At 35.2% G+C, this 14,775-nt stretch overlaps 1 non-coding gene and 1 pseudogene across 1 annotated transcript; one reads left to right on the plus strand and one right to left on the minus strand.

Moving 5' to 3' along the window:
• Positions 1-3,532: 3,532 nt before the first annotated feature.
• Positions 3,533-3,651, minus strand: LOC111736503 (annotated as a pseudogene).
• Positions 3,652-14,027: 10,376 nt separating this feature from the next.
• Positions 14,028-14,146, plus strand: LOC111736758. Its single transcript, XR_002779244.1, has one exon. It is a non-coding gene; the product is annotated as a 5S ribosomal RNA (ribosomal RNA).
• The last annotated feature ends 629 nt before the right edge of the window (positions 14,147-14,775 follow it).

The raw sequence follows: 14,775 nt of genomic DNA on the forward strand, positions 1-14,775 counted from the left end.
CTCACAAAAATGCTTCCTAGAGATGAAGTAACTTGTCAGTGTCATTCAGCTCAGTGAATTGAACATTACTACTGTAAAAGCAAGTCATACCCACTTGATAAAGTCAATGTCATAAACAGGGATCTTCTTTTCTGCCATGGTGAATGGCAGATCTGAAATTTAAACTCAGAGCAGTCTACCTTAGCCTTTTGCACTGTTCTTACCGTTCTGCTTTTGATAAACTTCATCTGATAAATGAGATTTCTCTTGTGAGTTTATTGTGTCTTCTTGGAAATTACTGTGTAATTAGTCGTATTAGGAAGGAATCTGAAGCCGAATCCAGGCCCAGAGATCAATTAGCAGTATATGCCAAGGATACAGGCAGGTGGTATGGGGGTTTGTGGGGGCAGATGTGCCATACACTTGCTATCCCTGGACTGGGTCATCTTTGAGATCCTTTACTGTCTCAGGATTCTGTAAAATACATATTTATTTTAAAATAACAAAAAATCTCATTCTGTTTAACATTATTAGTCATCAGGGAAATGCAAATTAAAATCATAGTATGATTATTACCACACACCTAACTTAATGGGTAAAATAAAAAAAAACACAGATCACACCAAGTTTCAATGAGGATATGCAACAATGAGAACTCTTAGACATTGCTGGTGGGAGTATAAATTGGTATGACCACTTTGGAAAACTGTCAGTATCTGAACCTGAACCTGCATGTATCTTATGACCTAAGGATTCAATGACTAGATATAAATCAAATAAAAAGCACTAGCACATGTTCACCAAAACACATGTACAAAAGGCTCATACTAATATACTACTCCTAATTACTCAAAACTGGTTAATACCCAAAGACCTATCAGTATTAGAATGGATAGATAAACTGGGGTATTTCCATACATTAGAATCTCATACATCAATGAGAACGAACAAAGTAAACTACATGCAACAATATGGATGAAGCTCACGTATACTGTTTGATTCCAGTGTGTACATGCCTGTATGCAAAATTAATGTCCAGTGTTCAAAGTTAGGGGAGTAGTTTTCCTGGAAGAGTAGACGTAACAACTGCAAAGGGAGCTTCTTTTTGTTAGTCACATTCTGTTTCTTAATCTGAGTGGTAGTCACGTGAGTGTTTGGTAAAAATTCACTGAGCTGTGCTCTTAGAATTTGTTAACTTTTCCATAAGTATGTATAGTTTAATAAAAAGTTAAAATATTTTTAAAATCCTTAATTATGAAGAAAAAGTCACCTGATTCAAGTATTTTAATTCTAATGGTAAAATATTGTCATAATTATATTATTTTCACTGTCATAGAATTTTTACTTGGCTCCCTACAGTTTATACCACATATAAATATCCTGTGTCCCCACAGAGAATCTACACACAACCGAATGTTATTCCTTCCCTACCTAATGAGCTCTATGATGTGCATCCAGGCTTCTCTGAGACCTACTGTAAAAGGAAAAAAGAAAAAGAAAATGAAAAAGACAGTAAAACGATAGTAAAACAAGTGCTTTGATAGCACTTTTTAAAAATTCATAACAGGTATAAAAAGAAGTGACAGCTGTTTAGTGTATACATGTGCAAAAAAAAAAAAAGATTTGTGATGCTATAAAGGGTGTCAGTCATATGTTTTGCCAAGGAAGACTGTACTGCTTCTAATGTAATAGTCTTAGTTCCTTCCCTGGCCTTTTTCTTGTGAATAATGGATTTGGCTCTTTATAGGCCTCAGTGCATTTAGAGGGATGGGTTGGAAAAATATGATCACCAAATTTGCACTCTCTCAAAATTTCCCTACTACATAGTGGGAAGCAGCTTCTATGATTTGCCTCATAGTTGGGTTTGTTCCCATTTCCCAGTGTTTTTACTTGTCTTTTTACTTGTAAGTAGGCTGGCTGGTCTAAATTGTAAATGCACATTTGATGGTACAGCACTGCTATTATAAAGCATATCTTACCCACTTTATAAAGTTAGTATCATGAACAGATATCTTCTTTCCCATGCATTATCAATTTTAACATAGGAGAAAAATTAAAGCATGCATTCCCCAAGTATAGAAATCAAGTGTAATCTAAATGCAACCCCCAGGCTGATTGTGTAGTAATATTTGGTAGTATGGCTATTTCTGATTCCAGCAGGAAAGCAGCCCAGATCAGTTACACCATTTACGGTGTAGGTCCCAGAATGACAATAGTGGAAAGATAACCACCAAATACGGACTGTGAGCCTGGACGACAACCTGTGAGGATGAGATCTTATGATTCCCATCAGCAGAAGGGATTGTTTGTTTCCAGTCAATGGGAATACATTAAAAAATGGAGACTGTCCCTGATAATCTGCATTTTATTAAATCTAAAATCCATCTGATTCTCCTACAGGATTTATAGTTGTGATGTTTCAAAGGATGGTTTCTCAGATAAACAAATGCATAGTAACGTACCATAATTTAGAAATTTGCCATTCCATATAAGTACATTTTCCAGCTAACTAAAGCACATCCCTTAGGCAGCAGGATTTTTTTTATAATGCTAACCATGTCAGTTGGAAAATATTTATAGGCATATTGTTACACTTTACTACTTTCTTAAACAGAGCTTAGGGAACATGACTTAACTTTTTGATAACTTTAGTCATCATTATAAATATCAACTATTGAAAGGAGCAATTATATTGCAATTCCCTCAAAGATTTTAAGGATTGGTGGAGCTATGGCTCTAGACCAAATAGCCCCAGATTGCATTTTTTTCTTATATGCTTTATGTGTTCCTTTGCCTTTTTCTTTGCCACCAAGCTATCGGTTATCAATTCTTGTTTCTATATGCGATCATATTTACAGCTAAATCTTTCTCTTTGTTTTCTAGTATTCTTCCTCTAGTCTAATTTGAACTGTAAGAACATCTAACTAGGCTCATTTATGCTATGTACAAAGTATAAAAAGTTTCTGAATTGAGGCCTGGCAAAGTCTTTCACAGCAAAGGTCTTTCATAAATAAATATATGTAGTGTGCTGCGACCAGTTCCTAACACTTTAGGAAGAGCTTAATAAATATTAGCTATTATTATTTTAGTATTGTTATTAATGTAATTATTAAAAGTCACGTGTATGTTAGTTAAGGATAAATTAAGCAGTAAAAACAAATGCACTCAAACGTGAAATGGCTCAGTCATAATAGAAGTTTATTTCTCATACCTAGAAAAGCCCAGGATAAGGGTGGAATTCACCAGGGTAGTTATCTTACATAAGATAAATCATATATCCAGGTGACTTCTGGCTTGAGTTCCTTCCATATTCTAAAGTCTTGATATCATCTGTATCCACCCAGAGAGAAAGGAAAGAGATGAAGGCACGATGATGGAAGGTTTTATGGGCCAGATCAGGAAGTTCACGCATGACTTACGAGCCTATGTGGCCACATATAACTGCAAGGAAGCCTGGGTAATGTAGTCTAATTCAGTGCCCAGAAAGAGGCAGAGAATGGATTTTGATGGCTAGATATCAATCTCTGCTATGGTATTTTTTTTTTTTTTTTAACGCCTACAGCTCCTGGTCTTCCTAGGCGGTCTCCCATCCAAGTACTAATTAGGCCCGACCCTGCTTAGCTTCTGAGATCAGACGAGATCCGGCATATTTAGGGTGGCAGGGCCATAGACTGGTATTTTTTTAACATAGGGATTTTGTAACATTTATTTTGACAATTCAGAAGACATTTTTTATTCTCTGCAGTTTTTGCTATGTTCAAATTGTTCAAGGTTTAAAAATTAAAACTATGTATGAATTAACTAGAAAATATTTTTTTACAATTAAACTACATTTCAAACTTACTGTGTAAAAACTGATATCACTTAAAAATTAGCATTACCATGTCAGCAGTATTTCTGTACTTTTTTATTTAAGTAAATCTCTGCCAGTTTCCAAGTATACCACTCCATACAAACTTAATATTCATGTAAAAACAGTGAGATATGGAGCAAAGATCTTGGGCTTTGGCATCATCCAGACCAAATTCTATCCCTGTGTTGCCACACAGCAATGGGAGAACCTTGAATATGATGCTTAACCTTTTGAAGTCGGCATTTCCTCTGTAAAATGAGGATAATAATAGTTCTGAAAGATAGTAAATTAACAGTGACATAATATATGTGAATCACCTAGTTCATGTTTGCCATGTGATGAACATTCAAATGGTAGATATAGTTACTTAATAAAATCTAAATTGTTAAAACAGTATAGTAATTTAAATTATGTAAATAAACATGTGGAAGTATATTAGTAATATCATAATGCTGATAAAATTCTGTGAGTATGAATATAATTGAAAATGTTATCAACTTAACCTTTTGCATTCTTAGAGTTGTAACACCTAATAAAGGATGGATCCCTGTGATTCACAGCTTTATCTGGTGAAGAGAATAAATTTAGAGCACAGTCCAAAGCATCTTCTGAAGAATCAGTAGCATTTGGAACTATCATCTGAGGAGAGAAGGAGTCAAACTCAAATGTAATAATGGGAAATATTAAGAACTGAACTGGTGAATTTATGCCCATTACAAAAACACTGAAACTGTCTTTTAAAACACTTCCCTGAAAAGCAAAATATATATAAAAGTTAGTTAGATATGCTGATTATTAAGATATTGTTTCTAAGGGTCAAATGCACCCATCTACTCTCTGCTTTGTAATGCTGTCACTGCAACTATAACAACCACATTTCGTCATTTCCAGCTGTATCTATGGCATCCAATAGAGATGCTAGAGGGTGAGTAGGAGGTAGGATAAGGAAGAAGCGGCAAGTTTGCTCCCCTTCCTGTGAGCATTACCTGAGCCATGCTTCTTCACCCAGACAGCAATAATTTCCTTCAATGCCTTAAGTTGATTCCAGTTTGTAGTTTTTTCTATGCTCCCAGAACCAGTTTCAGAGCCACCAGCACCTGCCGGGGGGCGTCTACTCCTCAGAGGTCTGGGTCCCTCAGTTGAGCCTTAAATTTTAACAATTCCAACCTCTTCCCTTTGCTTCCCCAGCCTGTGAATGAGATCTGTTTCCTGCAATTAGTACCTTATAATACTTGCATTCCCCTTTTGCCTTTTCAGTTCTCCAATATCTGGTTAACAATTCTTGACATGGTATTGTTTCTCACTCCTGACTGATCCAGAAATTCATGCCAGAAGTAGTCTAAAAAACAAACCCCTAAAAATGGGATATAGAGATGATTATGCTCATAAATTGACAGCTTGCCATATTTAAGCTAAATATATGTCAACATGTCTTACTTTATGGTTGTTTTTATGGTAGCTTCTGCTGTCATTACCTAAAATAATGTAAAACTAACAGCATTCTATAATTTTCAAAAGGCATTCATATGTGTTATCTTATTAAACCCTTACTTCATGTCTCTGAGGAACTTTACAAATGAGAAAACTCAACCTCCAAGATGTTCAAAATCACCGATTAGTAAATCGAAGAGCCAGAGACTCAGATATAGATATTTTAACTCAATGCTTTATCCTCTACACTAAAGCTACCTTTTAGAAATGTCTTAAAAGTACCAATTTCTTCATTGAGAGCAAATTTTATTTTAAATATTAAGACTTCTTACAGTGAGAGAATGAAATGCCAGTTGACACGGTAAAGGGGAAAGATAATCCAATAAATTGGCTTAGGTTAGTCATGTAACTACAACTTCAGAAGGCTATAATTATGTCTCATTCTGGAAGAGAAATTATTTTTGGCTTTTCTCATTTTAAAAGATATTAAATTTCAAAATCTCAGGAAGAAGGAATATCTTGTGTATTGTAACAGTTTAAGCTGATCAAGCATTACTGGTAAGAATCTGTTCTTAATTACCCATCTCAAACTGAATAACCTCAGCATTGCCCCAGGTATCAAAATATCTCATCCTTATTGCTCAGGGAAACAATGAACTGCTTTATGTGAAAGATACCTAAAGCTCCAAATTTAAGTTTACTTTGATAGAAATAGGGTGTACTTTTACAAACGTGCATGGATTATGTACATTTTTATGAGCTTGACAGAAAGGAGAACAGTGGGACTGTGGAGATATTTCTAACATCTTGGCTCTCTTTCCAGCCTCTAGAGTCCTCCTAAAGCTCGGTAGGATTATTTTCATACCAGTTAAACACTTGTACGGCCATGGCAGCAAGGACGTCTAGAATTCATAACAAATCCATCTTGTTTTTTCAGATGCAAGTAATCAATCTTAATACTGTTTTGATTTCATTGACTGAGAGATATATTTTTATAAAGCTTTTGGAGGAAAAGTCAGTGGCATGATTTTAGGAAGTGCTTCAATTATATCTGAAAATCAAACTATATTTAATTTTACTTGTTATTTACCAGTAGCTATTCTTAAGTTCTCTACCACTTTTTTCAAAATACAAATTGTATATATTTAAGGTGTACAACATGATGATTTGATATACATATACATAGTGAAATGATTACTAGAGTCAAGCTAATTAACATCAATCTCTTTACATAGTTGTGTGTGTGGGTGTGTGTTGAGAGCACCTGAAATCTACTCTGATCCTGTAGATTTCCATTATTAAAGTATAATTAACTGTAACTATCATTCTGTACATTAGATCTCTAGGCTTATTCATCCTACTTAATTATAACTTTGTTCCCTTTGACTAACATCTCTCCATTTCCCCTATCTCCCTACCCTTGGTAACCACGGTTCCACTCTCTGCCTCTACGTATTTGATTTTTTTTCAGAATATACATATAAGTGATAACATGCAGTTTTTTTCTTTCTGTGTCTGGCTTATTTCACTTAGCATAATGTCTTCCAGTTTCATCTATATTGTTGCAAATGGTAGGGTCTGCTTTTTTAAGGCTGAATAATATTTCAACACCACAACTTCTTTACCTATTGATTCATTGATGGACACTTGTTTCTATATCTTAGCTACCACGAATAATATAGATACCTCCTCAAGGTACTGATTTTATTTCCTTTGAACATGGACCCAGAAGGCTTGCTGGGTCATAGAACTATCATTGCTGGTAGCTCTGTTTTTAATTTTTTGAGGATTCTCTATACTGTTTTCCATAATGCATTTACCAATTTACATTCCCACAAACAGCATACAAGGGTTCCCTTTTCTCCACATCCTTGGCAACACTTATCTTTTGTTTTTTTGGTAACAGCCATCCTAACAGTTGTGAGGTAATGTCTCCTTGTGGTTTTGATTTGCATTTCCCTATCACTATTAGTATAGGTTTTAACAACCAAGAGTGCTGTTGACACCTGCAGCCATATTTCTTGTGGTGCATGTGGAAATGCTCTCTCCCCTGCAGCCTAACAAACTGCTTTTCCCCCCAACAATTCCGAAAAGGCAAGCCTTCCCAAAAGAAATAACCAAAAAAAAAACGAAAAACCCAAAAAAAAAAAAAGATGCAAATTGGTTCCCAAAACAAAACAACCAAAATTCCCCCAAAATTTAACCTCAATTTTCCTTCCGAAAAAAAAATTAAACTTTTGATTTAGATGTGATTTGAAAACATGCATTCACTTTGGAGTTGCTATTCTTTAGAATGTCACAAACACACCAACACCAATATTTTTGTGTTAGATTATAAATTTCTAGGAGGCAGCAGTCTATATTTCTATTTATAACCTAACCTGCCACTCCACAGATATTAAGTAGCTGTTCGGTGTTTTGGTTATGATAATGCTTTTAAATAAAAGAGGGAGCTCTTACAGAAGTTGGCACTTATTTGGACATAGATGATTTTAAACCAAAATCCATAACTGAGACAAGATATGGTTCTAAGCTAGAAGTCGATCATCTTTTTGGTTTACATATCACTAGTGAAAGACCCCGACAAAACTACAGGCCACATGGTGAGCCTTGCCTCTCAAGTCAAGATCCACAGCACAAAAGCTTTAGCATCACCTAGAAGCTTATTGAAAATGCAGATTCTTGGGCTTCATTTTAGACCTACAGAGTGAGACTCTGCATTTACATGATCACCATGTGATTTGTATACACTGCAAAATTTGAGAAGCATTGATATAGAAGACATATTGGCCTAGAAACATTTTAATGATATTTATCATTTCTTAATATTAGCAAAAAGTAGCCTTCCTGTTCTAAAATATAATCTACATTTTTAAACACATAAGAAATTCAAAATAAAAAATAAAGCATAATTCACATGACTATTATGCTACAGCACTAACAAAATTTCTTATCATTTTAAAAATCTTATCATTTTAAATCTTCGTTTAAAAAGTTGATGTAAAAATTTAGAAAGAGATATATCCTTGAATTATTTACTAGTTTTTCCTAACTATATTGGGGAGTATTAAAAATAACATTTTTAAAAAGTAAAAGCTATTTCTTTCTAACCCTGGTATTTAGGAAATTGATATGCAATATATTTTTTTATGCAGAGTGATGTCAGCCTGGTGGTATAAAATTTACAGGGACTGTAAAGTCTTCCACATTCTTTCTTAAATTCTGAATGTTAGGATATTTTTCTTTTTTTCTAGTAAATATCTGTTTTTTGTGGTGTTCGAAATAGATATTCAACATCACTGAGAACCAATTTTTTATGTGGTTTTGTCCTGACTTGCCATTTATTTTAAAATATATCACATTATAAAGTGATCTGTTATTTTATTTATTTTTGTTCTGATCTTTTCTTCTTGTTTTCATTTCTCACTCAGAATTTCCTTGCTTTTGACTCTTTTTTATTTTTGTCATCTGAACTGACGTGGCCTGGTACCAATTGTTACAATTAGCAATGAGCCTCTATTCTGCATTCTCTTCAGGATTTCCTATTGGACTTGGACACATTCTGTTCCCAGTTTCTTTTAGAAGAGACTAATAAGAAAATAAATTACTGCTGAGTACATTTCAGCATCACTGTAACTTTCCTAAAAGTCTAAATTTTCACATCACATTTATTTTTACAACCCTAAAACCAAGACTTTCTTAATTTAGCAATAAATATACAGTGGGAATATTTTGGGGTATTTGTTTTCTTATTTGAAGAATAAAGTCATCTCTCAAATACAAGGGCAAAGAAAAAGATAATTGCTTTATTTAGTAGAAAGAGAATATCTTGCTTTATTCTTTTCTGCACAACTTCCTGTTAACAATTCAGCTGCCACTTAGTTTTCCCATGTATTAGCTTCCCCAAATTTAGCTAATCTCCACCAAGTGCTGCTTTCAGGTCCTTGGAAATTTCTCAGCTAGGGACCAACCCAGAGTCTCAGTCTTTCCACTCAGCTGGATTGTAGACAATGGATTTGGGAAAGAATCTTGAATTAAAGGTTAATAAGTGGAATGCTGGCCAAAGAGTCCCCAGCAACAAGCATTGGCCACCGAGGCAGGAAGAAAAGACACTGAGTGGAGAACAGGAAAGTTTGATTGTGTTAGCAACTCCCTTTCCTCCTGAGAAGGCAGAGGCCGAGAGCGTGTGTGTAAGGAACCTCTCAGGATGGAAAAGTCTGTCCTGTTCCCCTAAGAATGTTGGTACCATTCCTAGATTTTATGTTTGAAGGAGCTTTCGAATTAACATGAAGTTTGAGAGATTCGAAGATAGTGTCAACCTATACACCTGCTTAACAAGTTTCTTGAGTGTTTCAAATAAATGCAACTTGTATTAACTTTATTTTTAGAAGGTGGGGAGTGAGGTAGGGCAATAATGTGTTTAAGCCAGTTGTGTTTAAGTGTATTTCCATTCTATCCACTCCATCTCTGTGTACCTGGGAGAGTGAAAAATATCACCCTTCATGAAACTTCTGCCTCCTCTGGATCAAGACACCTTGCAGTGAAATTCCTTTTACTAAAGAAGACCATATGCCCAAACAAGTCAGTTGGAATAGTTGTCATTTCAGGTTGATTATTCTACCACTAAGCTACTCTACTTGCAAGCAATTGAGAGATTTAACTAGTTTAGGAATGCTCTAAAAGTATCCTTGAGTTAAAATAATCATTTTCAAAAAAGTAAAAATGATCAAGCCCATCTTACAAGGATTTTAATTTGTATTTTGGGGTGACTCTTTAACACTGTATTTCATTGATTCTAAGATATACTCCCTCTTCCACACACACACACATTCTAGTATCTCTAAAATCAGGATACAACTTACAGTTTAAGACATCTCACAACTGTTGTTGGCAGCAGCTGTGACATAATTGCTCTTCTTTGCATGCATGAACATGGTTGTTATTTCTAGTTGCATGACTAGACACCTATACTTTCTTGACATTTAAGACAGCCATTTAAGGAACATTTGAGGAAGGGAGATTAGGTTATTGTCTGACCGTGTTCTGTTGACACCTTCTGGTAAGATCAAGAAAGCTCTAGCGTGAAAACTTGCCAAATGATTGTTGGCAGCTTAGAGACAATGGTGGAACACTATTTTAAGAAATACTTCTCTTTTAAGAAATGCATAGTTATCAAAGACTGAATTGAAAGTGAGTTGAAAAGGTTGTACTATGAATATAAAGATGTTTTACCAGTACCTTAACCAATATATTTAGCTCAGATCTCCCTTTTTATGCATAAAAATGATAGATAAGTGCTAAAAATGTATATACCAAATCTAAAAGAGCCATTTCAAGAAGGAGAAAATTAATAAAAATAAGTGGTAAGAAAGCCTTGCATCACCATTTAATTTAGCTGTATTTTTTGTTTGTTTTCAGTAGCACATGAAGAAAGTATACTTTACTGTTAATGGCATTTTAAGTCTATAAAATTCAGTAGTTAGAAAGGGGCAGATAATACCTCTGCGAGCGTACGTACATGTATATGTGTAAAAGACAATTACTTAATTGAGCTGAACTTACAGGCAGAATTCAGCATTTCTAATTACGCTTAGTATTCTTTGGTTTCTCATTTTTGAAAGTACTTTCTATTTCTGTTTAAGGAGTATCCTGATTCTCTCCCACAGAGACAATTTCAAGAAGTGACTCTCTTTTCTTCATCTGTGACAGCCTAACCTCATACCGCCCATGTGTTTGATATCTTATTGATCAAGTTTACTTGCTCTACCAGTTCAGACTCTCTTGGTTGCAAGTAATAGAAGTCACTATAGAAGAGCACAGAGCATCTCACAGAACACAGAGCCTGAGATGCAGCTGTGTCTGAGAAATTGAAATCTATAGCAACCCGGGCGTCCACTTCCCTTTTGCAAGTCACTGAGAGTTTTAATTAGTCTGGAAATGCTCTCTAGGCATCCTTGAGTTAAAAATGTTTGTATTAGAGGAAGTAAGAGTAATCATTTGCCTGAATTTTAGGGACTGCATAATCTACATTATTCTCATATTTATCAAATAGGAACATCTCATTAGAATTTATAAATGAGCAAAAGTCAAGAATGCAGAAAATAAAAGAAGTAAAGCCAAATGATTGATCCATCCTAGGTCTACTTATGTACTTTCAGCCTAAGAATAAAAGTCTGTGATAATGTCTTGCCTTTTAGTACGTGCAGAAAAGGAAACAGTGTAAATTACTTTAATGGAAAGGTAGAAACTCTTGATGTCATGAGTAGGTTTATGGCACTGGTTGTGCAGGGGGACTGTGAAGCTACCAGTGACTTTGGCAAGTAAATTATATTTCTAAATTACCTGGTATTTATCTCTCTTCTCTATTTTCTCTCACACAGACTATCAAACCTGCCTTTAAGTCTAAATAGCAGAGTATCTCTTGATAAGTGGAAAGATCTCTGAAGATTAACTTTGTCTTTTATTGCTGTATTACCTTGGGTGGTTTACTGCAGTTGAATAAGGAATTAACCTAGGAATGATATGCTTGTGTGAATTCTCTAATTTAAGGTAAAATATTAAAAGATAGAAAAGGAGTAAACAAATGTAATGACTTTTTTTTAACATAAAAATAAATAAGAGCAACTTTGCCAGATATTTCATTAAATTTATGAGTCCACTAAATATATACTTGCCAGAAATCTTTTTTTTTTTTTTTGACGGCTTAGGTGAATTTTATTGGTTTTCTAGCCAGGAATCTTATCTTGGCCTTTCCTCATTCTGATACTTTACTGATGGTTTATCTTATTCAGTAAATTATTCAACCAATATTTATTAAGTTCTTATAATGTTCCAAGTACTGGGGCTGGAACAGTGAATAGCATGTGTCTCTTTGCTATGGTGTAGAAGGAAAAACAGACAATCGGTAACTGCAGTCAAATACAATAATCTCTACTTTCCAAATAATAACTGCTCCTGGAGGCTTATAACAGAAATGTGTAACCAAATCTAAGATGCCAGGAAAGCCTGCCCAAAACAGAAAATTTTTAAACTGAGAAGTGAGTAAAAGTGAGCCAAGTGTGTGAAACGGGAGTATTCTATGTGCAAATGTCCAAAGGGGAAGAGAGCATTGTACTTTTGAGGAAGCGAGAGATGTTCCATGGGTTAGATCAAAAAGTGCTTATTCCAGATTTTCCAGGGACTTGGCAGGTCTTCTAGGGAGTTTGGACGCTCCCCTAAGGCTGAAGGGAAGCCAATTTAGGGTTTCCAGCATGGCTGAAGCTCAGAGAATAGGCTGGATAGGGTAACAGATTAGACTTGAGAGAGTAAAACCAGTTAAGCTATTACAGTGGCCCAGAAAAGAGATGCTGTTGACCTGGACCATGGCAATGGCAGTGGAGTTTTAAGTGGATGAATCTAAAAAGAATCAACTGTGGAAATGAAGAAGAAGTAAGAGGAAGTATGACTTTCAGGGTTTTAGTGGTAGCATCTGGATCTTTAGTGGAACCAATCACCAGAGGGAAAAAAATACCAAAGAAAATAATTGCTTATTTGTACCCTTCTTTGTTCAGAAAATCTTACTAAAATGCATTACTAAAATCTGTTTAATATAGCAAAATAAAATAAATAGATGAACGAAAGAAGGGATGACTGAAGGTTGTGATAGCATCAGGAATAGGACCAGTGCATCAGTGAAATCTGACCTCCTTCATGGAGAAGGGCCACGCATTTGATGCTGAGCATTTCAGTAGCCCAGGAGAGGAGGCGAATGTGATTCATAGTGTTCATAAGTGAAATGAAGCCAGTTGCCTAGAGAAGCCCCATCCTGCCTGATATTAAGACTAGAGAGAAATTTCCCCAATAAGTCTTTTAGAAAGACACCATATAATGTCACGAATGACATCCTCTTTGGAAACACAGTGGTAACCTTCACTAGCTGCTTCCTGTACAGTTCCTCAGTATGGCCGGGTGCATCTGCCATGGCAAAATTAATTGGAAATCAATTCTGTGAAAAAAGAGAGTGTTTCCATCAGAATCGACCTTACATAGTCCAGATTGTCACTTTCTCATGGTCTGCCATCAATTCCCGGATGGAATGTCAAGTATCTTTTCTTACCTTGTGTTTGTAAGGTCCCTGAACTTTTATAAAGAAAAGTGGATATTTGTACATTCTGTGTATTTTTTGGATGTCAAAAATAGAAAAGAACTTAATTTCTTCACTTTTTCAGAGAAGTAGATATAGCTTTGAGGGAATTCTCCATAAGAACTTCTCTTTGCCAAGTTTTTAAAAGAGATTGCTGGATCAGTAATGAGTCTAGGGCTATATTCTTTGGGAAACACATGAATGACAGTTGTCCTGTTTTGCCAGGAAGCACTAAGCCAGGTGCTTTTTCAGCCAAGCTAGGAGTAGAATTAGTACCCTTCTGTAGAAGTCAAGGTGTTTAACTATGAGATATGCCTCAATCAAAGTGGTTTTGTGTAAGAATGAGCCATAGGAGTTGTCCCAGCATACCCAACATCCTCCCCAGAAAGTCGTTTCGAGTCTATTATAACAGACAGGTAGGAAATGGAGGCCCCAGAGTTCCCTGTCTTAAGATACAACTTTAATCTTTATCTCAGAAAAATTTTAAAGCAGCTGTAACTAAATGCCCACTTTGGTCATAAAAAATAAAAAAATCTCAACAAATAGAGTATCCAGAGAACATCAAGCTTTGAGCACCGTCATTCCCAGTGTAGGCTGAAAAAAATATAGTGCAATTTTTTAAGTTTCCATTAAAATTTTTAAGTCTACAGCCATTCCACCCTGAACAAGCTCGATCCCATCTGATCTCAGAAACTAAGCAGGGTCGGGCCTGGTTAGTACTTGGATGGGAGACCACCTAGGAAGACCAGGTGCTGTAGGTGTAAAAAATAAATAAAAAATAAAAAATAAGGGATTGTAAGCTGGCAAGGTCCTTGCAATCTGTGATGTCAACCAAGGGTTGCTTCATCAAAAAAAAAAAAAAATTACCAATATTCCAGGTTCTTTAAGCCTACAATTAGTAACTCTATGTTGCTTTTATATTTTTCATTATAAAACAAAAATATGGATAGCTCTGGAATGTAATATTATTACAGTTAGATTTTAGTATGATAGCTGAATTAGTAGATTGCTAGTAATACCTTGTATTTGAACTTCGGACAAGAGGCTTGGTTCTGCTATATGGTCATCCACTAACAGTGAGGTAAGGGGCTAGAAGGGTCATAAGTCAGGAGAATATGCTTTGAAATTGTATTTCCTAGGTTCAAATCCATATTTCTCCATTTGACCTTGGCAAATTACCTTACTTTTTGTGACATAGCTATATAAGATATATAATAATAGTATATACTCCATAAGTATCTTGTGAGAATTAAACAGAATATTATATGTAAAAGATTTTAAGATAGTCTTGGGTATAGATAATGCTCAATAAACATTGGCTACTATTACTGGTTTTAGATAAACTGTATGCACTAATTCAATTCATCCAGATCACAAATGCAGTCTGCAG

Source organism: Pteropus vampyrus, unplaced genomic scaffold (genome assembly GCF_000151845.1).
Source record: "Pteropus vampyrus isolate Shadow unplaced genomic scaffold, Pvam_2.0 Scaffold1, whole genome shotgun sequence".
Taxonomy (NCBI): Eukaryota; Metazoa; Chordata; class Mammalia; order Chiroptera; family Pteropodidae; genus Pteropus; species Pteropus vampyrus.